Raw genomic sequence first — 8,385 nt, forward strand, 5'->3', positions numbered from 1 at the left:
CATGTCAGTCATAACTTGATCGACGAACTACACCAAATGAAAAACGAATAACCAGAACACTTGATGTTCCTGGAAGGCAAAGGTTAGGAAGAGTGGTAAGACTATGAAACCCATAATTTTTGCTTGCAGCCAAAATTCAACGTCTGTTTGCAAATAGCCGTTTATTTAATGGCAGTTGGTTTATTTGTTTGAGGTTCATAAAAATGAGCGAGCTTGAAGAAAATTGACATTGCCCAGAAACCTTTGACGAGTTCGTTCGCCTTTTCATGCTAACGAGTTTAAGGTGTTGCCCATGTCAACCTTTGAAAACCAAACTTGAATAAATGAGTGACGACCATTGAATACGTAATATGCTTTTGTGATAACAGGTGTTCAAGGTGCAATCTTGAATCAAAACAATTAGAAGTCAACGTTTCACGCGTCGAAATCTGCTTTCTTTTCATTAGTGACTGGAAACTGAATTTCCCGCCACTCGTGATGAGACAGGCTTAATATTAAGTTTCTAACAGTATGCAATTAATTTGTACGGTTTAGAGTCAAGATTCTGCCCATGAAAGCCAGTTTTCATAAAAGAAAAAGTTTTTGAAGTACGTTACGATTTCCTCTTGCAACATGCGTAAACTGCACCAATATATATAATCATTGCAACTGATTCGAATACCTTCATAGGACGGAAACTTTCAATGCTCAATTCTTCTCCCTCTAATATTCATAGAGGAATTGTGGGTGTTGATCTGTTAGGGCTTTCTCGATCTCTGCCGATATATTTGAGGGCTAGTGAGATCTTCCCTTTTTTTGGTCAAGTAGCTTTCGGCTTCATATGCCGATACAAGTACCTGTAAGTCCCAGTTTATAAAACTTTGGTCACATCAGGCGTTCGAATTTGCCCCTCTTCGGCATCCTTGAACGCAAGGGTGATCTGTGTGGGTCAATAAAAATCTATCTAATTCCTGTTTGACACTTAGCAATGGATCATTAATATGTACGTACGTATGTATACTAGAATGCTCGAAGAGAGCGCGGTAATGAGTTACACAGGTTTGGAGCTCCATTGAACTCAAATGAAGGCTAGTATAACCAAGTTTTACACGTGCTGCCCCTTCTATCGCTAACGCTTCGTTTTACTCCCGGGTTAGACAAAGAGAATGACGACACTACAAAGCGAAAAAGAAAAGTCAGGTTCGTACCCACGTTGACGCTGAATACTAGCGATGGAAGTTGCTCCCAATTGCCTGCAACATATCATACGAAACTAGCTTTTGCTTTTTTGATGGATCATATATCATATCAATATAAAGACGAATAACAATTATAAAATAATAATTTAATACTACTGAGGACNTCCTGGAAGGCAAAGGTTAGGAAGAGTGGTAAGACTATGAAACCCATAATGTTTGCTTGCAGCCAAAATTCAACGTCTGTTTGCAAATAGCCGTTTATTTAATGGCAGTTGCTTTATTTGTTTGAGGTTCATAAAAATGAGCGAGCTTGAAGAAAATTGACATCGCCCGGAAACCTTTGACGAGTTCGTTCGCCTTTTCATGCTAACGAGTTTAAGGTGTTGCCCATGTCAACCTTTGAAAACCAAACTTGAATAAATCAGGCGTTCGAATTTGCCCCTCTTCGGCATCCTTGAACGCAAGGGTGATCTGTGTGGGTCAATAAAAATCAATCTAATTCCTGTTTGACACTTAGCAATGGGTCATTAATATGTACGTACGTATGTATACTAGAATGCTCGAAGAGAGCGCGGTAATGAGTTACACAGGTTTGGAGCTCCATTGAACTCAAATGAAGTCTAGTATAACCAAGTTTTACACGTGCTGCCCCTTCTATCGCTAATGCTTCGTTTTACTCCCGGGGTTAGACACAGAGAATGACGACACTACAAAGCGAAAAGGAAAAGTCAGATTCGTACCCACGTTGACGCTGAATACTAGCGATGGAAGTAGCTCCCAATTGCCTGCAACATATCATACGAAACTAGCTTTTGCTTTTTTGATGGATCATATATCATATCAATATAAAGACGAATAACAAGTATAAAATAATAATCTAATACTACTGAGGACTACATTCCGAGCAGCGGTCAGTAATTCCCTCTCAAAAATTGACGTATTGGAAATGGGCAAATTTCTTGTGATCATAAAGTGATGAGGTAGACAGAAACTAAAGCAATCCTTGTGCTGCTACCGAGGAAGGAAGTGGTTTCTTGTGTTTTTATTGATTTTATTTTCTACATTGCTCAGCAATGCATGTGCTCACCTTCCAAACAGATAAACCCATTGACTTGCAGATGTTTGGCATTTGTGTCCGCGTTGCATAAGTTTTCATAGAATAAAAAGCTTCCTCTCCTTGTTGCAATACCCTTCGCAAAACTTATGACTAAACCATCGGACAGCCTTGATAGACGGTTTCATTTTTGTAATATTTGTATTTGAGAACTGAGCTTTCGCAACGAGAAAAAGAGAAAATGAGAAAGGGAAGGGGAGGGGGAAACCGAATTTGCCCACATTAGTCAAACCCAACCACAGACAAATGTTCACCCGTCGACATTTATGGTGCAATTAGTCCAGCTTTCTTTGCTCTGGGGGCCGTGGCCCATTGGTTTTCAGAACAGAACACCACACATTTGTACCTAAGCACAAATCAATACATCAAACCACTGTATGAGTGTGTAGGGGAATGTGGATTGTAAACACTCTTGTTTCAATTTATGACCGGGATTTCGCTTGAGTATGGCGCATGCAGGAACACAACATGCACATTGCGCACTTGCACACTCGATTTTGTGACCCAAAGGATTCAGCAGATTTTTTTTAAAGTCAGCCCATCAGCATGCAAATGATCTTAGTCACGCCTTTTGGAGACAACATATTCAAATGAAATTCATAATAAACCCTTTTGGCCAACGCCTTCTTTGGAGGTGTGAAATGCGAATGAACATCAATTCCACATGCACATAAGGCAGACAATCTCCAAGAAGCCCATCTTTTAGGCCGTCATTTCTGACATTCGAGTCCAATGATTGGCTTGATAAGCACACAATGATCTCGTTTTCTTCTTGCATTGGATTGATGAGGCTGCTAGCTCGAAAAGAGCTCGCAGTGGCTCATATTTCAATCTCTCACTTCCGATGCCGAGTCATTCCAATTTCACGTCGTCCCATGATGACTCATCTTTTGTCCAAAACGGCGGGGCTGACTGGTCAATGATCAATGGCCAATAATGTATGAAATGGACGCTGCGTGGTGTGGAACAATTTACTACGTGTGTGCAAGTTCATTCGAGACAAATGAAGTGGGATTCTGACTCGGCACTTATCCCAAGGAATAATGCCATTGTGTCAGAGGGAAAACAAAGCCACCGACAAGCCCAGATATTTGCGCGAAATAATCTACGAGTGGAAACATTTCAGTTCTGAATTGTGCTGAAAAAGCTAGAATCCACGAAGTTATTTGCATCTCTGAAGATGAAATAGTATAGTAGTGTTGTCGTTGGCTTGAATATTAAAACAGATTTAATTGATATTCGGTTAGAGCGGATTCCGGTCGATCCGTAGCAGATAAGAATCAAGGAGAGAATGTCAAGAATTTGCTGAGAGACAAATCGTTTTCATTAGTGGCAGAATCGCCATTGTCGGATTTAATTTCACAGGGGTTAGAGCAGAAAGTGACAGACTTTGGCTTTGGCTTCGGCATATTTGAGTTGCACTCTGTAGGATGCATTTGATGCAGAAATCCATCCGACAAAGTGAGTTAGCAATGAGAACGGCTAGTTTTGAGGTTTTCATGGACGTGATTAGGGACACGCCCTTAATGTCAATAGCAATATTTAGGATTTACCATTCCCTATTTGATCTTCATCTAGACTGTAAATGATTCGAAACAAAAGCTTGGTCATGGGATTGAAATGATAACGAACAACAAAAATAAATAATGATAGCCGAATAACCAAATTTGGATTCGAACGCCGTTGGAACAATCTTAATCGAGTGCCAATTTACCATTGAGGAGTTGTTGTTTTCTCATTCCATAGCCCATACTTTAAGCCTTAGCTTTAATTTGTAATGCACACTAAAGTCTGCTCAAGACTGTCTTAGGGAATAGGCTCGAACCGGGGACCTCTCTCATGAAGGGAAACTGTTTTAACAGTTACTCCAATCTCATCCCTTGAAAGGCTAAAGACATCAGTGAAATCTGAACCATTCAACTAGTCTCAGTGTGACGCTTTTAGAGACACGAAAAGACAGGACTCTGTTGAAATATGTCAAAATAATAATGTGTTAACCAACACTCTATAGCTCAACGCCACCAGAGCGTTTTCAATAGACTAGGCCTTGGAAGGGATTGTCAAACCCAGATCTTATATTTCAAGCTGTTCCTTGATGACGCTATGAAATAAGTCTACGAGAAGCTCTCAAAACATGTCAGAAGTGCGTTCCCAGTTCATGAATATGCTCTTCAGACTTGGGCCAATTCATGTAGCATCGAAGTATCCATGGACAACTAACTGTACGTACAGCTACAATCCAAACGGACAAGGGAGTGAGATAAAGAGATAAAGAAAGTGTTCCCAGTGTTCTGGGGGTAATTTTAGGGGTTGAATAGACGGCACTTTTTGTGGTCATCATCCCGCCTGATGTCAATCCGTTTTTCTGTACTCTCTGTTTTTACTCAGGAGACAGACACAAGTACAGACGTACAGAGGGATCATCATCCTGCCCCATGTGAGTGTAATGGGTCATTACTCAAAACGATGCGCATAAATGGAGTTGTTAGATGAAGATTCAAAGTTTGGTAGGTCTGTACATGTACATCTAGTGTTCATAGCTCTTTATAATGCTAGGAAGGATTGGTAGTTCTCGATTTGTATAGAGTGAACTTGGCTGATACGAAACGAGACAGAGAGGAATTCTGATTACTCACCCAGAGGCGGGAATGATTGTGAAGATGCAAATTTTTCTTGAATATGATTGGAGACTTTGGCCCCAGCCATGAATTCATGAATTTCAAAAAAATGAAGGAAGAACAAAAAGTAAGTAAGCAAATAGTTTGCGAGGTGCCACCCAATCCTTTCCAGAAAGGCCTATTATCAAATCTCACCGCCGTAAGTTTTCATGTCAAATTCAATTACCTGTGATTTCTTTATGCAGCATTGTGATTAAAACAAAACGTATCTATCGAATCAAAATGTGTCTCGTGGAACGTATTTGAGAAAAGGGGTGAAATTTTTACCGGGTTTTCCTAGTAAATAGACGTAAATGAAAAAGTAATTGGTTTCTGGTTATCTTGATGATTAACGTATTGTTTGCAAAGTTAATGTTTTATGTATGCATTCTAACCTGGTTAAGGCTGAAGGGTGGGCAATTTCCTTCTTTCACTAGCTCACAACTCAGCAATAAAATTTGCACAGAAGGTAAAAGGTTCCAAGGCAAAATATGTAGTTTTACAGTATGAATCTTAAGACCAAGGCTGCCTCCGAAACCTGTTCATGCCCAATTCCACTTGCAAAAAACTCAACTGGCTACGAATTGTATAAAAAGGTCTTGACCCGGTCGGGATTTGAACTGGATCCCTTCAACAAAATCACTGAAGACACGGTTCTTGGTCAAATCCGGGGAGAGCTCTATCTACATCAGACAGAGCCCTCATATTTCCCCCTTGGTATTGGTAATATTTATTAAAAGCACTTGGATTAATGCCCCCAATTTTGCTTTGCCATGACAAAAATCCATGTGAAACTAAAATGATGATTCTTCTTTATTTACCGGAGGACTTCTCAACGATATGTGCAACCAATGTAACCAGTACAACAAATCGTGTGAAAATGTGAGTGTCCACATCAACCAGACTCTTCATCAATCCTCCTTAAATCAAGTTTGTTCCTTAAAGCTGTTAATCAACAAAATAGTGGCACACAACAAAGGCGCTCTTTGTTAAGAAGTCCGTCTTTCGTTTTTGGCTGGATCCATTATTGGTCATAAACCATCATTGAAACCGGCTTCGTAAACAATAACAGGAACCACTCGAGCCCGGGGAAATAAATCATCTCAAAGACCCAATTCCTGTCTTACTTCCCCGCAATGATACTAGATCTTGAGGTTTCTGTACTTGCATTGGGGGAATGCCAACACAACCGTTGGATGGAACTTTTGGCTTTTTGTTCTTTGCCTTCTTTTTCTCCGTGTCTTTTCTGGGCTCGGTTCTTTCGTATTTAATGCATGAAAGGTAATGATTTCCTCTGTCCGTTGCTCTTCTAGCCACTAGGTGAAGAAAAAAGTGATCTGACGTCGTTCGTTTCGATTCGGCTGCTACTGGTTCTACTGTACGTACATGCTACTTCAGTAGTTGCTTCAAGAAAGAAGCCACCGCGTAAACGGATGACGAAGTGAGGAACACTGTTGCTGGATTCTCTTTCCATATGCTTTGTCTTGGGCGATGCCGATGATGATGATGATAACGACCATGGTATATAATCAGTGCGTCTGCATAGAAAAGCTTTGGTGGCAAGAGCTCGGTGTGGAAAAAGACCCGAAAAAGTGACAAAGGCCGACATCATCTAATGGTAAGAGCATCACATCGTACGAATGCTCACTTGCGATCGAGAGAGATTCAATGGAATCGTCGTGCAGTGCATATTAATTAGAACATCCTTGAGATCGAATGAGCCTCGTTTTCTTTCAGGGGTAGCACCTCAAAGGATCTTATGCCATGAGAATTATGTCATTCCACGTGTCCGACAGACAATGTCAAATCCGGTTGGTTATCCGTACGTAGGTTAGGATTGATGTGCAAAATAGGAGGCTTTTCTCTGGTGCTAGAACATGCTCCAATCACCACACTAACAGACCATTTTCCGCAATTAATAAAGCCTGCATTGTTTATACATCGTCAGCTCATGAAAAAAAATCCCTCTAAAGAATGACGAGTGATAAATAAGGCCAAGTGAGAACAAGAGAAATTTTCCCGTTTTGTGTTCATTCATGATCTTTTTCCGTAACCAGAACATATAAACTGAAGATACAAAGAAAAGATAATGAAAACATAACAGATCAAGTGCGACTTCAAAAGACCCACTGCTTTGATTACGTACCTGATAAAGTATTAACAATCACAATCTTACAAGAATGGTGATAATAATTATTTATTTACTGTACACAGCCTGAATGGATTCAAGACACGATACAAATACGATTACACTATCACTCGAATGCAAATCTGATCAGAAATCGAGTTTGAATTTGCTGATCGATGATACCCGGGTATTGAAGGTTGGTCTGAACTGGATTGGAGGAAGTCATCCAGGTCCTTCTTGAATTTGGGAAGAAGATTTTCACCATCATAGATGATACTGAATAATGAAACAAAGTCACTATATTTTGTTTACGATATTTCACCAATTCGCTTTGCCAATGGCTCGCTTTGAAAGTTTCAAATTAATTCAAAAGGATAAATGAAAAAAGCAACCGCAAGACAAGATCATGATTATTCTTAAGCCGAATACTTTATTAGCATCGGACAATTTCAATTTGAGTAGCATAAATTAATTGCTGTTAATATGACGAAGCAAAATTTCAAAGCAATCAAATCATACCTCGAAACTAAATCTCGTTGGTCAGTTTGTAAGGTTGCTTGGAAGCTCAAGCACAATTCTTCCGTCAACGCAAAATGAAAGGTTGGGCGAAATGACGTTTTTATTGCGTAGAATCTACGCTAAATTGTAATTCAGTAACATCCACTGACTACATTTTAGGCGGACTAAAAGGCTCAATTGGAAGTTTGTCAGGTGCGCAATGGTTAATCAACTGACTCGTGCCTATCCAGTGCCTAAATGATCTGCTCTAAATGCTCAATCAGTTGGGTAACCGTGCTAAAATGCGCTCGGAACCCGTGCTAGCTAGGAGAAAGGGCTTCATTTATATCAAGAAATTCAACAAGTTTGAACTTCATGATCTTCTCAAACACCTTCGCAATATTCGAAGTGAGAGAAATTGGCCTGTGGTTACTGGGGAGTGACTTATCTCCCCCTTTGAAAATTGGAACAACATGAGCTACCTTCAGAGAAGAGGGGAACTTGCCCTGGTCCAAGATGCAACCCATCAAGTACGAGAAAACAGGAGCAAGAACCTGTGAGCATCTCATCAAAAACTGAGATGTCACTCCATCAGGGCCAGGGGAGCTCGAGAGTCTCAAGTCCCTGATGGCCTCTAAAGCATCCTGATCTGTGACTACAAGATCATCTAAATGCTCAGCTTGACAAGCCTTGCCAATCCCAACAAACTCATCTATAGAGCAATGGACTGTTGCTCCTAAACTCAGTGGAGTTGAAAACACACTAGAGAACTGATCTCCAAGTATGTTGGCCATAGTCCCTACATTGTCT

At 40.3% G+C, this 8,385-nt stretch overlaps 1 long non-coding RNA gene across 1 annotated transcript in view; it reads left to right on the forward strand.

Annotated features, from left to right (window-relative positions):
• Positions 1-6,223: 6,223 nt before the first annotated feature.
• LOC131878143 (uncharacterized) overlaps positions 6,224-8,385 on the forward strand; it is a 4,675-nt gene continuing 2,513 nt past the window's right edge. The window contains exons 1-2 of the long non-coding RNA XR_009372958.1: positions 6,224-6,567; positions 6,687-6,771. This is a non-coding gene — a long non-coding RNA (uncharacterized LOC131878143). The remainder of the gene's footprint in view (positions 6,568-6,686; positions 6,772-8,385) is intronic.

The sequence above is a fragment of the Tigriopus californicus genome, chromosome 3 (genome assembly GCF_007210705.1).
Source record: "Tigriopus californicus strain San Diego chromosome 3, Tcal_SD_v2.1, whole genome shotgun sequence".
In the NCBI taxonomy this organism is placed as follows: domain Eukaryota; kingdom Metazoa; phylum Arthropoda; class Copepoda; order Harpacticoida; family Harpacticidae; genus Tigriopus; species Tigriopus californicus.